This window comes from Myxocyprinus asiaticus, chromosome 18, assembly GCF_019703515.2.
Source record: "Myxocyprinus asiaticus isolate MX2 ecotype Aquarium Trade chromosome 18, UBuf_Myxa_2, whole genome shotgun sequence".
Taxonomy (NCBI): domain Eukaryota; kingdom Metazoa; phylum Chordata; class Actinopteri; order Cypriniformes; family Catostomidae; genus Myxocyprinus; species Myxocyprinus asiaticus.
The window spans coordinates 28,598,148-28,611,769 of record NC_059361.1 but is presented as its reverse complement, the minus strand read 5'-3'; the positions used below and the strand labels follow the sequence as shown (position 1 = coordinate 28,611,769).

General features: G+C 41.5%; 1 protein-coding gene across 2 annotated transcripts in view; it reads right to left on the bottom strand.

Annotated features, from left to right (window-relative positions):
* LOC127456399 (alpha-1,3-mannosyl-glycoprotein 4-beta-N-acetylglucosaminyltransferase C-like) overlaps positions 1-2,890 on the bottom strand; it is a 228,290-nt gene extending 225,400 nt beyond the window's left edge. Inside the window, exon 1 of one of the 2 annotated variants that reach the window (XM_051724867.1) lies at positions 2,777-2,890. The gene's annotated coding sequence lies outside the window, so the exon portion shown is untranslated. The remainder of the gene's footprint in view (positions 1-2,776) is intronic. The other variant, XM_051724866.1, reaches the window with a different exon arrangement.
* Positions 2,891-13,622: the final 10,732 nt, after the last annotated feature.

The following is a 13,622-nucleotide window of genomic DNA, read 5'->3' as shown; positions in this document are numbered from 1 at the left end:
GCTGCAGCTTAAGCCTTTCAAGAAACTCTAATGCTAAGGGCTGGTGCGGGTTCCCCTTAATGTGTGAAAAGCAGTTTATTAATAGTCCCTCAAGAGTCACACTAGTACAATAAAAGTGAAAAGTATATGGTAAATATTTTTACAGGTGAAGTTTTCTGCACCACTAGCAGAACTAAACTGAGTTGCTAAAATAATTACTGTTTTCAAACAGGTTTCCCAAAGACTCCCCCATCTTCCATTAGCTAGGAAAACAGTTAGCCCTGCCCCAAACTAAAGCCACTGGTTGAGCCAATGTGGCTATGTCAGGCAGGATGCTCATAAAAACATATAATTGTTTCCACTTCTTGAGATAACCTCCCTATGGCTCACATATAATTATCAATCCACATTAGGATGGAATAGGAAAAAGTATTGTTATATTTAAAATTACACACATCACCTTTTAAGTCTGGTACATTCTGTGCTTTGAACTGTTCCACAGAAGAAAAAAAACAGTAGTAGTAACAGCATCATGGAGAATTAAAGGTTTAAACCAAAAGTACATATGAAATATACATATATGGTCAATTTTTCCTCAAAAGGCATTGGATGTTGCAGTTCCACAAATAACCTGCACTACAAGTTACAGCTATACCCTTTCAACAATTCATATCCACTCATGCTATTATTTTCCAATACTGTCATCCTCTGTAAATTGACTAAATTTTTCCCATCTTGAAAAATGAAAAGATAAAAGAGTGGGTACAGAATTTCCCAATATACTACTAATAAAGGCTGAGTAGATTTGAAAGTCATCTGTGAATTTTGAACAAAGGTGAGCTCTATTTCTGTCTAAAATTAAAGTAAAATATAGGGAGAGATTCATTCCCTCTGCGTAAGACCTGCTTTTATTTAATCTCAGTTTCTTAGTGACTTTTCCTCTCACAAAAGGGCTTTACTGCATCTAAAATACTATTCTCATTAGAAATGTTCACTCCGAGCCGCTTCACCACATTCAACTGTCTAGGAGGGTAGAGATGCATTAAACATGGGCACTGGTTCCCAATCTAAAGTGCATGGAGCGCTGCTTTATTTCTGAATTGGTAACACTGCCCACAGGTCGAAAGTACTGAGAACAGAATAGGGAGACCTCTGCAAGAAGACATGTCTCACAAGCCCCATCTGTTTCATTAATGATATCCATTTATTACAGTGCTGCCGTTCTTCATAAACATTTAATCTTTTTTATGATAAGATAAAAAGGTCAAAATATAACCAATGAATTAGCTTCAAGGTGGCTTCAATGTTTTTTGATTAACCAGCCAAATGTGGATTATCACATTCTCATGCTTTTTATTCTCTGAATCTGAGCAGAGTTTAGCCAAACCAGTCTGTCACAAGACAGATTATAGTAAAAGAGACATGATATAAAAAAAGTTTATAACTCAATGTTGACCAAATGAGTCGTTTCTATGTTCTGCCTTTGCACATCAGAATCGCTTAAACTTAAACCTCGTACATGAAAAGCAATTTAATATAAAACTATTGAATGTGGATTATTGCTTTGAATATCTGGTTAAAGGAAAATTAATGGTATAAAAAACATTTAGAATGGTTCTTCTGGTGCTGTAACCTGATATGAAATCTATTGGTTTTTATCATGTATAGAGAGCTTTCAGCATGATTGTATCTGTTGCAATGAATCATTTACCTCCAAGGGGAGGAACGGCAAAGACCTAAATGACTCAAAAGTATTACAGATGCTGCTCTGAGGTTATGACAGGGCATTATATGTAAGCTACTGTTACTGTCTTTCTGATGGTGTTTACAGTTTGAAACTGCTTATACTCTTTCAAAACTGAAATTACAGTGAATTTAACTTGATTTGCATTGCTCATCGAGGTCTTAAACTTTAACTCATATGAAAGTTACAGTAAGCCAACCAGACGTTTGTCTGAAATCTTCTAAAATATCCATGATTACAGCAAACAGAAGAACACTTCTCTGATTAAATGTCAATGAGAAGAAAAACACTTGTCCAATGTTTACCTACAATAAGATACAGATTGACACTATAAGTAGCCTATGGAAAGATTATAATGTTCCACAGAGTTCATATTCTCAAAACACGTTTCACCCATTATTAAAAGAGCCAAACCATACATGTTATCTTTCCTTAGATTATGGCAGTTATATCCGTAGCTGAGTCACCTTTTATTTATTGGAAACACTGTTCAGTAAGGTTGTATTTGTTAACATTGGGTAACTAAATGAGTAAACATGAATATTGTGAAAACATGGAGAAAAAAATCCTTTTACAGCACTTATAAACTTAGTTCATATTAATTTCAACATCTACTAATATTTTTTTAATACGAAAAGTTGTATGTTATCATTAGTTAATGCATTCTAAACTAACATGAACTAGCAATGAACAATTGTATTTTCATAAATTAACATTAACCAAGAACTAATAAATGCTGTAAAAATAAATAAATAAATCATTGTTGGTTCAAGATGCCTAATGCATTAACTAATGTTAACAAATAAACCTTTAAAGTGTTACCAATTTGTCTTACAATACGCAGCCCTAATCAAAAACATGCACGTCAAACGAAATCTGACAACTTTAAGGATTGGTTTTTTGCATCAAACATAACACAGACCCTTGCAAAAACGATGGTAAATGGGTGTATTGTTTTGATATGAGGTTATTACATACAAAGGTGCGTGTCCCTCTATATGCTCCTTAAACAAATGTGTTAAAATATCCGCAATTACAAATACACGTTCTTACCGTCGAACAAAGTGCCGAGATGTGATGAGCGATTCAGAGTGGCATCTTCAACTTCTCCGCAGGTTCACACATAGTGTACATGTTTGAGTGGACAGCGACAGTGAATGAATGCTGCCCGAAGCAGGCACGAAGACGGTGTGATGCCCAAAACGAAGCTGTCTCGGTAGGCAGCTCACCGGGTTTTGAGGCACAGCCTGTATCTAGCCGCGACAGTCTGACGTCTTCCTGCCTCCCTTTCCAGCCACGTTGTCTGCCCCGTGTTAATTTAAACAAACAGCTTGGATCCTAGTGCTGTTGACAACATCGGTAGAAATGTGGTATGGGTTAAAACAGTCGAGCCGCAGACGCTTCTCGGCGGTTGTCGTGTCCTCATGCCGATTGTGGAAGAAAGCAGCCGTGCTCGAGATGTGCTCGGTAGCCTAGAGCAGACACCAAATGTGCCTAGCCTACTAGAAAGGTAATGCAGAACAGCGAAATGCTTAACGTTGAAAACAACAGGCTGTTATATCGTCGCCCTCAGTGATATGACAGCATGCTTGCTGTTTATAATACTGGTGAGAAAAGAGTAATATTTAGTATGAAAGGGTTTTGTCAACCTCATAGCTTCTGACAATGCATTTACATTATGTATGACTTCATTGTGATAGTAATGTATTTACAGTGTATTAGGACATAGTGGCAAGGTAATTAGTAGGCTGTCCTTCTCTGTAATATGTAATGTAATATCAAACAGTATAATATATAATAAAGCAGTGGCGAATTCTCAAGGCCAGCAAAGCTTTCTCTGCTGGCCTAACATGCCAAATAAATAAATATTTTTCATCCTTTCATCATCACCTTTTTGCCTATGTATTTTCAACTGCTTTCCACTCTTAATTAATCTACAAACAAATAGAGAAAAATGAAAAGTTTATCCAGTCAGAATTTATTCCTTGATGCTTACAAGCAAAGTGTGACAACTGTTTCACAAATCCCATGAAGTCATGCTCCTTTACCAAAGTGCTGTGAGTTTGAGCTCCACCCCCTCAGGCCTTCAGAATTTCCACAGAATCCCTCAACAGTGCAAATGAATGAGCAACTAAAGTCAGATTGTCAGATTCATCAGCCAATCAGATTGATTTATTTGTTCTTGGTGGGTGTGATCTTTAGGATATGTCCCAGTCCAGGCCTTCTAGCTGGCCTTGAGTGACGCAATCACACTTTAAGTAATGAAAGCGAAGATCGTAATCACTGCCGCTATCGCCACTGAGAAAGAGATCCTTATGGATTTACAAACCTGAGATGTTCTGCATGACCGTGTGATTGCTTAATTTATTAAACAGGAAAGGAGGGCTGATTTTCACTTCAAGTAAATTGGTAAGTGCTTTTTGCATTGTTATAGCAACATCAGGATTTCCCTATCTGTCACTCACTCGAAGTTGTGTCGATATAGTGACCCTAGGGGTCACTCTTGGGAGCCCCAAACACCTCTGCATTTTTTTAAAAAGGCCAATGAGAATTGGCGAGTGGAATTTGCATGAAAGAGCGGTTTTCTTGTTCCCTTGGTCACATGTCCGGTGCGCACGGCCATCGTTATGACCACCGTCCACCGTCCCATTTTTGCAAGTATGGCGCTCCAGCGGCGGACCCCCTGCCCCTGTGGGGATCCGTGACAAAAGGTGCACAACTGAGATATATTACTATATATTACTATTATAATATATTATTATTATCATTTGTTTACAAATTATAATAATATTTAAGTTGAATGAGTTCCAAAAAATAACTGTGAATGAAAAGTGACCTGATATCTTACAACTAAATTGAACAAAAAAGAGATCTGAATCATTTAAAGTCCAGATACAAGTTGAGAAAAAAAAACAAGTTTTCTACTTATACTGGAATTAATGTTAATTTTGCTGCTACATTATCCAGTATACTAGTTAATAAAGTGTTTCTTAATAAGCTATACATTTATATTGAAATAATGTGTAGTTAGATGTTTGTGTTTCTTTACATATTAAAGTGTACACCCAATTAGTTCCACACAACAATGTAAAGATATACTAAACTGATTATGCAAAAAAACAACACTGGTATCGGATCGGGATCGGTATCGGCCGATATTGAGATTTCCGATATCGGAAGAGAAAAAGTGGTATCGTGCATCCCTAGAGTTTTCTAAGTGTAAATTAGGCTGCTTAAAAATTCAGTGTCAGATCAAGTTTTGAAAAGTAGTGCTGCATTCCATTCAACTCGGAAACTCGGATTTTACAACTTCCTACTAGGAAAAGTGCAATGGAATGCATCTTGAAGTCAGAATGACAACTTACAGGTTCTGATTTCGCCGAGATGCAGGTGCATGATGTCACACAAACATGTCGACACTCAGGGAGATATACAAAGTAAGTGATAAACATTCACTTTAAGTAATATCGATAAATGAGTTAGTTTCCACATTACATGATATTAAAGCTTGTTTAACAAACGCCTGCTGAAACAGGTGTATAAAACATTATAATCTCTTTTGATAATCGTACACCTGAAGCACAAATGTTAGTACTGCAGCACTGTTTATCAGTTGGGTTGCTAGGAGACATCTCTAATGAGAGTCAAACTTCTGCTAAGCTAATGGGAGCATTGCAGTTCCGAATATCGGGGAATGGAATGCATTTATGGTCGGAGATATCAAGTAGGAATATCCCACATCCAACTTGAATGGAACGCAGCATAACTGTGTACCCTGACAAAACAAAATTTATTGCAAACAACATTTAAATCACAAATATTATTAGATATATTTTTCCAGGTATTATAGACCTCCTTGGTAGATTCATATGAAAAATTATGATATTTGACGTTCATTTCACAAAACAGTCATGCTGCATTTAAAATTAGGCTTGCTTGAGCATTAAGTGTGTGGACGTATTTTTAAAATGTCAGCTGGTATTATTAGTTGACTGCCACGAAATGTATGATAGGCATAGCATCTTATTCATTGTGAAACTGTGTTTTCTTAAAAGGCATGAATCGGACTGAAGACTTAAAATGCACGGCACGCGGCTGTAATAAATTCACCGTGATTCTTTCAGATCCCTTCAAAGTTTTGTGTTTCATTAAAATTGACGAGACATTTGACCAGATTTTTAAACTGCATAGATTGAGTTTTGGTGCCTTAATTTTAATTTTATTTTATTCTTGGCCAGAACTATTCATTTTAACAGGCTATCACATTGTCATCAGCATGAATATGAGACCTTTTCAAGTGAGGAACCTTGATTATGTTCTCTTAAACCTAAGACACAATAGTTCATCTGAAATGATAATCAGTTAAATCAAGGGCCATATATGAAAACTGTCGAAAAAATAATCAATCAAACCGGTCAGTTTTGTTAACTGAAGATCATCTGACCAAATTTTGATGAAGATTGAATGCAGTTTGTAGAGGGATTATTACTGAAATCACTTCTAGCAGTTTGCACTACATACAGTACCTCTGTTACTTACATAGACTGGACCCACTGTCCATTAGAATGGACATCAACTAAAATAAAAATAAATCCTTTATAAGTAATGGATCTCTAAAATATGACTATTAAGCAATATTCAATTTAAAATTCTTTTACAATTTATGTTACACCAAATGAAAATAAATAAACAAACAAAAACAAAAAAGGTTAAATTGTGACTGTATGGTCCAGAGGGCAGTATATTTTTGACCAAAGGTCATAGGTCAAATTTGTTCAAGAGCCTCTTGATCATTTTAATAGGGAAAAATATGTCTGTTTTGTGTCTTTGTTAATTTGTTCTAACTAATTTCTTTCCTTTATAGTGAAAAAAAATGACTGTCTTTCTTACACACTGTAAAAAAAAATTCTGTTACATTTATGGTGAAATACCGGCAGCTGTGGTTGCCAGAAATGTACTGTAAAAAATAAGGTGACCATGTTTCAGGCTTTACAGGATGCCATTTTGATGGCCATGTATTTTACGGTTTACTACCGTTTATTTTATTAAATTATATAAACTTAAAATAGTACTAACATTCTGGAAATATAAAAGTCTGCTTTTCACTTTAAAATGGATTGTTAATCACCATAGTAATTACAAAAGGCCACATAATGACTTAAACATCAACAAGCGTGGCCATTCCAGGAGTAATAATTAATAAACATGTAGAGACAGTGCACAGTGTTACTCACACAAAACACCATCAGAGTAATACATATGACATTAAAATAATGCAATAAACGTGAACTAAACTACATAAAATAAAACACAGAACACCCAAATGTGAATAACAGATATTAAAAATAAAAAACATAACAATTTCCATAAAATATAATTAAATTTGATGGGTCATGCCGGGACTTCTGGGAACACCTGATTATTGTTTTTCACCGTAACACGTGTATTCTCTTGTTGAACATAATATACATTTTTACCGTTAATTATACAGTAAAATTATACTTTTTGCATCTAAAAAATAAATAAAATTATATATAGTGTTGTTAAATGTAATAGCTTTTTTTCGTATGTGTTAAGGTAACTACCCATTAACCAATTAATGTTTTTTCCTGTAGTATTTTTACATTCTTTTACCATAAAAATTATGGAAATTTTTAAAGTGTTCTGATTTTTATGCCAATCATTCACCAGGATCAAAACTACTCCAATACCACCTTCCCTTAGTTTTTCAGACTATTTAATTTCAACTATTTATATTCATTTCTTTTTATTATTGTGGCATTCCATTAAGATAGTTTTGCTTGTTTGTTTAATGTTGTCCTTATTTGTCCAGAAAACTACGGAAAGAAACTGTTTGAACTTCTGCTAGCCTGAGAACTTTTCAGGCAGCATTGAGGGAGGTAAGATGGGTATGTTTTCTCCCATGAGGCCATGTTCAAAGTATCTTTGTCCCTGGTGTCTTTGAATGTATAAAACTTATTTATATCAAACTGAGAGGACATTTAAAGAGGGTTTTAAAAAGAAAGCTAATGTATTTTTGGAACATCTGTTAAAGAATAATGTGCTGTTAGGAGATGTTTTGATTGCTAATTTTTACACAGGGATTTTTTTTTTAATATTTTACTATTTAAATATAAAGTTGTAATGCTCTGTAACCACTTTCTGGGTCTTGTCTTTTCACTGCCATCATGCTGAATTTGCAAGATGACAAATGTATCAAATGTCAAGCATTTTTATTCAAATTACAAAGAGGTCTTTTTTTCAACATTGCTGTATGTTACAAACCTTGGATTCCCTATCTGTCACTCACTCGATGTTGTGTCGATGTAGTGACACTAGGGGTCACTTTTGGGAGCCCGAAACACCTCTGGTCTTTGAAAAAAGGCCAATGAAAATTGGCGAGTGGTATTTGAGTACTACTCCCCTGAACATACGGGTATAAAAGGAGCTGGTATGCAACCACTCATTCAGATTTTCTCTTCGGAGCCGAACGGTCGATGCTCACTGAGCTGAATTCTCACGGCTGTTCATTCACCTCTGCTGGATCTGACGGCGCATTTCAGTGGCTTCTCCCCCTCTGCACTGGTGCACTGCAGAGAGCGCCCCTGGGCGCTTCAGCAGAAATAAAAGAGTATATTCTAAAAGAGTATATTTCTCTAAAAGAACGGCACACACGGAACATCTTTTTAAAGATGCCCTTCCATTTGTGTGTTATTCCTGGTTGCGGTCGTTATTGCTCACCGTCTGGCGGTCACTATCGCTGTCTTTCGTGTCTGGGTGCTACCCACGTGAAGACAGCGTTCATGGATGGATCATGTACTCACTGCGAGAACATGACCATGGCAATGTTGCGGTCGTGGCTTGCCTTCGTAAGAAAGCAAGCCACCCCAGCGGCTCCCCGCCTCGGTCCTTCTACCTACGGGTATGAGGCCAGCGCGGCTATCACTGGGGTCGATTTGAGGACCCCAATGGGACCACCTCCGCTGGGTATCCCCCCATGGACCTCCCATTCCCCAGCACGCTCGTCTGCCCCGATCGGGCTTCCGGATGAGTCGCCAACTCTTCTCACGGCGAGTTCGACCTCTTGTTTGGAGCCCACGAAGGTGATGATGGGAAGTGGGCAGTCTCATCCTCAACTATCTCAATGACTGGCTAATCCTAGCTCACTCTTGGGATGTGTTGTGTACGCATAGGGACCTGGTACTCTCGCACCTCAGCCGACTAGGGCTTCGGGTCAACTGGGAAAAGAGCAAGCTCCTCCCGGTTCAGAGCATCTCTTTTCTCGGCTTGGAGTTGGACTCCGTCTCGATGACGGCGCGCCTCACGAACGAGCACACAGTGTGTGCTGACCTGTTTGAAGATGTTCAGACAGAAGACAGCGGTTCCACTGAAACTGTTTCAGAGGCTCCGGGCATATGGCATCCTCAGCGGTGGCCACTCCGCTCGGGTTGATGCATATGAGACCGCTTCAGCACTGGCTCCAGACTCGAGTCCCGAGATGGCCATGGCGCCGCGGGACACATCACATGGCCATCACACCAGTCTGTCACCGCCTCTTCAGCCCTTGGACCGACCTCACATTTCAACAGGCAGGCGTTCCCCTAGAGCAGGTCTCCAGGCACGTCGTGGTTACAACAGACGCCTCCAAAACGGGCTGGGGCGCTGTATGCAATGGGCACGCAGCCGCCGGCTGTTGGACAGGCCCATGGCTACGTTGGCACATCAACTGCCTCATGTTGTTGGCAATTCTGCTTGCCCTGCGGAGGTTTCGGCCGTTGATCTAGGGCAAGCATGTGTTAGTTCGGACAAACAACACAGCAGCGGTGGCATACATCAACCGTCAAGGTGGTTTACGCTCCCGTTGTATGTCACAACTTGCCCGCCGTCTCCTCCTCTGGAGTCAGCAGCACCTCAAGTCCCTGCGATCCACTCACATCCCGGGCAACCTCAACACTGCAGCGGACGCGCTGTCATGACAGCTTACCCTCAGGGGAGAGTGGAGACTCCACCCTCAGGTGGTCCAGCTGATTTAGAGTCGATTCGGGCAGGCACAGGTAGACCTGTTCGCTTCCTGAGAATCCTCCCATTGCCCGCTTTGGTACGCCCTGACCGAGGCACCTCAAGGTATAGATGCACTGGCACACAGCTAGCCCCCTGGACTATGCAAATATGCATTTCCCCCAGTGAGCCTACTTGCACAGACCCTGTGCAAGGTCAGGAAGGACGAGGAGCAGGTCGTCCTGGTAGCACCCTACTGGCCCACCCAGACATGGTTCTCAGACCTCATGCTCCTCTCAACAGCCCCCCTCCCCCAGCGAATTCCCCTGAGGGAGGACCTTCTTTCTCAGGGACGGGGCACCATCTGGCACCCGCGACCAGACCTCTGGAATCTCCATGTCTGGCCCCTGGATGGGACGTGGAAGACCTAAGTGGCCTACCACCCACAGTGGTAGCCACGATCACTCAGGCTAGGGCCCCCTCTACGAGGCGCCTGTATGCCTTGAAGTGGCATCTGTTCACTAAGTGGTGTTCTTCCCGACGCAAAGACCCCCCAGTCAGATTGGTGCTTTCCTTCCTGCAGGAGAAGATGGAAGGGCAGCTGTCCCCTTCCACCTTGAAGGTGTATGTAGCCGCTATAGCGGCACACCACGACACAGTGGAAGGTAAGTCCTTAGGGAAGCACGACCTGATCATCAGGTTCCTGAGAGGTGCCAGGAGGTTGAATCCCTTCAGACCGTGCCTCATTCCCTCATGGGACCTCTCTGTAGTTCTTCAGGGTCTACGGGGAGCCCCCTTTGAGCCCCTGAGCTTAAGGCACTCTCTTTAAAGACTGCCCTCCTGACTGCGCTCACTTCCATCAAGAGGGTAGGAGACCTGCAAGCGTTCTCTGTCAGCGAAACATGTCTGGAGTTCGATCCAGGCTACTCTCACGTGATCCCGAGACCCCGACCGGGCTATGTGCCCAAGGTTCCCACGACCCCTTTAGGGATAAGGTGGTGAACCTGCAAGCACTGCCCCAGGAGGAGGCAGATCCAGCCCTGATGTTGCAGTGTCCAGTGCATGCTTTATGCATCTATTTGGATCACACGCAGAGCTTTAGAGTCTCTGAGCAGCTCTTTGTCCACTTTGGTGGACAGTGGAATGGAAGCGCTGTCTCCAAGCAGAGGATCGCCCACTGGCTCATTGACGCCATAGCAGTGGCATATCATGTTCAGGACATGCCGCCCCTGGCAGGGCTACGAGCCCATTCTACCAGGAGTGTGGCGGCCTCCTGGGCCTTGACCAGTGGCGCCTCTCTAACAGACATTTGCAGAGCAGCGGGCTGGGCAACAGCCAACACCTTTGCGAGGTTCTACAATCTCCGGCTGGAATTGGTTTCGTCCCGTGTAGTGGCACGCACAAGCTGGTAAGTCCGGGACAGCTGGCCGGATGTATCGCTTGCGCATAGCGCCTTTCACCTCCCCTGAGCTGAAGACGTGCGCTGTTGCCTCCCAGTAGTGTTCACAAACTGTATTCCCTGGAAGACTTCCTCCGAACCCTGTGGCAGACGAGTTTGCGGAGAAACTCGCTGCCGGCTCAGTATAAGCCCTGTACTGGGGTAGGTGCTCCGCATGTGTTGGTTCCCCATAGGTAACCCCATGTGACATATATCTTCCACTAATTCGTTTCCCTGTTGGTAAACTGCATCTTCCTTGGGCAGAGGCCCCTCTGCCCCAGTCACCATGTTTGTAGAAACTCCTCCCCCATAGAGTAGGACCTACCATGGGACTTCTCCACATGACATACTTCCGACAAAGCTCGGCAAGACCATGTGACATATTTCCACTCAAAATACCCCCCTCTCTGGGCGGGGTGTGGTCTCCGTGGTATCTTCCCCTTGGGAGTGACATCCCCCCGACGTAGACCTGGTGGCCCCAGTCGGTTAACAAATTTCACTTTTTTTTTTTTTTAGGAAGAGAAAAAAAAGAGAGGATAAGAGACCACGACTGGGCTAGCCTGTCTCTAACTTTTGGGCAGTCGACTTGTTCCCGAAGGGCCGTTCGACACTCATAACAGCGTTGGGGGAGGTTACGTGTCGGCCTGGTGCGCTGGCTACAAGGCACACAGCGGTCTGCCCGTCACACACCGCCAGTTCACATAACACAGTTCAGCTAGTTGTGGTGTTTCGTATAGGGACCCCTAGTGTCACTACATCGACACAACGTCGAGTGAGTGACAGATAGGGAACGTCCTGGTTGCGTAACCTCCGTTTCCTGATGGAAGGAATGAGACGTTGTGTCCCTCCTGCCACAATGCTGGACTACCCGCTGAAATGGCCGGGACCTTGTCTCGGCTCCTCAGCACAAAACCTGAATGAGTGGTTGCATACCAGCTCCTTTTATACCTGTATGTTTGGGGGAGTGGTATGCAAATACCAGCTATGCCTTTTTTGAAAGACCAGAGGTGTTTCGGGCTCCCAAGAGTGACCCCTAGTGTCACTACATCGACACAACGTCTCATTCCCTCCATCAGGGAACAGAGGTTACGCAAGTAACCAGGACGTGCTGTCCTATTGTCGAACACTGCATACATGATTTGTATGTCTTTGAATGTCATCAATGATGTCCCCATTATTATTATTTTTGTGTGTGTGTGTTTCATTTTATACACTGTACGTTCTATTTTGAAGGGACTAATTTAGTTCGCTATATATCCCTCCATATTAAATACTGTGTATTTTAAGCAATTTCAACTTTACAATATAAATGAAGGTAATAAAGAATTTTAGGCTCTGCCACAGCACAAAATAACATAATTAGTAATATACAATTGTGCTCAAAAGTTTGCATACCCTAGCAGAAATTGTGAAATTTTGGCATTGATTTTGAAACTTTGACTGATCATGCAAAAAAAACTGTCTTTTATTTAAGGATAGTGATCATATGAAGCCATTTATTATCACATAGTTGTTTGGCTCCTTTTTAAATCATAATGGTAACAGAAATCATCCAAATTGCCCTGATCAAAAGTTTATATACCCTTGAATGTTTGGCCATGTTACAGACACACAAGGTGACACACACAGGTTTAAATGTCAATTAAAGGTTAATTTCCCACACCTGTGGCTTTTTAAATTGCAATTAGTGTGTGTATAAATAGTCAATTAGTTTGTTAGCTCTTACGTGGATGCACTGAGCAGGCTAGATACTGAGCCATGGGGAGCAGAAAATAACTTTCAAAAGACCTGCGTAACAAGGTAATGGAAATTTATAAAGATGGAAGAGGATATAAAAAGATATCCAAAGCCTTGAAAATGCCAGTCAGTACTGTTCAATCATTTATTAAGAAGTGGAAAATGCGGGGATCTCTTGATACCAAGCCAAGGTCAGGTAGACCAAGAAAGATTTCAGCCACAACTGCCAGAAGAATTGTTCAGGATACAAAGAAAAACCCACAGGTAACCTCAGGAGAAATACAGGCTGCTCTGGTAAAAGACGGTGTGGTTGTTTCAAGGAGCAAAATCTGACAATACCTGAACAAAAATGAGCTGCATGGTCGAGTTGCCAGAAAGCTGAGTTACAATATGCCCGACAACACCTTGACATGCCTCACAGCTTCTGGCACACTGTAATTTGGAGTGACGAGACCAAAATAGAGCTTTATGGTCACAAGCATAAGTGCTGTGTTTGGAGAGGGGTCAACAAGTATTGTGCTCCTTAAAACAAGCATACCGTCTTTTTCCAGAGCAGCCTGTATTTCTCCTGAGGTTACCTGTGGTTTTTCTTTGTATCCCGAACAATTCTTCTGGCAGTTGTGGCTGAAATCTTTCTTGGTCTACCTGACCTTGGCTTGGTATCAAGAGATCCCTGAATTTTCCACTTCTTAATAAGTGATCGAACAGTACTGACTGGCATTTTCA